Raw genomic sequence first — 1,934 nt, forward strand, 5'->3', positions numbered from 1 at the left:
GTGTGAAGTCCAGTGTTCAATCTCTAACGCTCCATAAACGAAAACCCAGCAACAAAACAAGAACTCTGTTTGTTCTGAGACACGCACGCACTTGGCACACTGCAGGATGTTGACACCTGACAGAGAAGATCCTCTCCTCTTGTGCTCCCTTTTATCAGCCTCACTTAGAGGTCTGCAGACGCCCTCTAGTGGAAGCATCTGAAGTAGTGACCACAGTGAGGTTACACAAGCGGCGGGCCTGTGCATAGCAGCACCAATCAACCAATCAAGCAGATCCATCTTTCATAAGGAGGACAGCTACCAACTGTGTGAAGGTGGGTCACGTGTTCCCCAGATCACTCTGTTTAAATCTTTACAATATATTAAAGATTTTATTATGTGTGTGTATGCCACCTGTGAGCAGGTGCCCACAGAGACCTGAAGAGAGTATTGGATTCCCCGGAGCTGGAGTTAGAGGTGGTTGTGAGTTACCTGAGATACAGATGTTGGGGACTAAACCAGTATCTCTGGAATAGTGGCAGATGCTCGTAGCACCAAGCCATCTCTCTGCCCCCACCTTTAATATTTCAGGATAAGTAAAACCAACAATGCACTGGGTGGTGACAGTGCACGCTTTTAACCCCAGCACTCAGGAGGCAGAGATAGGAAATCTCTGTGAGTTCAAGGCCAGCCTGGTCTACAGAGTACATTCCAGGACAGCCAGGGCGGTTACACAGAGAAACCCTGTCTCAAATACTAACAAACAAACAAGCAAACAATCACCAGCAATACGGTGATACTGTCGTTCATAATGCTGCCATGTGACATGCTTGAAAGACAAAGATTGAAAGCAGCATGCGATTCTAGATCTGCATAAACAATTTAGATAGAATGTTACCTGTGTCCCAATAAAGTCTGTATGGCAATCAAGTTGATAAAAACAAACCAGACACAATCAGTGCTTGTTACAATGAAATGACAACCTCTTTTATATGGTACCTCTTGGCTCTTGGCTACATCAAAGTGAAGCTGAATATCTCCTTCCCAGCCACCCACTGTCCGGAACTCACCAGAGTGGACAAAGAATACAAGCTTCGCACTCTCTATGAGAAGCCATGGCCACAGGGTGGCTGCTGGAGCTCTGGGTGAAGATAGGAGGGCTATGTGGTCCAGACCCATGGTGGGAAAGACAAGCAAGGTTTTGACTCACCGCAGAGCGTACCTGCGATTGAGTCAGGGGCATTCTTGTTAGAGACCGAGGAAAACTAGAAAGAGAAAGCACAGCTCTGGCTGAGGATGCATTGTGGGTGCCAATCTGAGAGTTCTCAACTTGGCTATTGTGTAAAACAGGGGTGGGGACAGATATTCCTGGACTGACAGATACTTCTGCGCTTTGGCAAACGGTGGTGAAAAGAGCTAGCAGAATCTGAAAGCTTTTCAATTTCTCTAAAGAGGATGTCGTCCACCAATATGTTGTCAGAAAGCGCTTAAGCAAAAAAAGGGACTAGAAGCCCAGGACTAAAGCACCCAAGATTCAGCATCTTGTCACTCCACGTGTCCAGCAATACAAATGCCAATGTATTGCCCTGAAGAAACAGCACGCTAAGAAAAAAGAGGAGGAGGCTGCGGAATATGCTAAACTTTTGGCCAAGAGAATGAAGGAAGCCAAAGAAAAATGCTAGGAACAGATTGCCAGGAGACGTAGGCTGTCCTCCCTGAGAGCTTTCTACTGCTGAGTTCAATCAAAAACAAGTCTTTAAGGGTAACAAATAAGTGATCAGACCTCGCAGGGCGGGGGGTGGGTATGCAATAGTAAGGGGACTCTGGGGTCAGTGAGAGGGCTCGTGGGGTAAGGGCACCTGCTGCTAAGCCCAGCAATCTGAGTTCAATCCCTGAGACCCACATGGTAGGAGGGAATTCACTCCTGCAAGCTGTCCTCCAGTCTCCACGCATGA

The 1,934-nt window shown here is 47.3% G+C and overlaps 1 pseudogene; it reads left to right on the forward strand.

Annotated features, from left to right (window-relative positions):
* Positions 1–954: 954 nt before the first annotated feature.
* Positions 955–1,715, forward strand: LOC142851327 (small ribosomal subunit protein eS6-like; annotated as a pseudogene).
* Positions 1,716–1,934: the final 219 nt, after the last annotated feature.

Source organism: Microtus pennsylvanicus, chromosome 5 (assembly GCF_037038515.1).
Source record: "Microtus pennsylvanicus isolate mMicPen1 chromosome 5, mMicPen1.hap1, whole genome shotgun sequence".
Lineage (NCBI taxonomy): Eukaryota > Metazoa > Chordata > Mammalia > Rodentia > Cricetidae > Microtus > Microtus pennsylvanicus.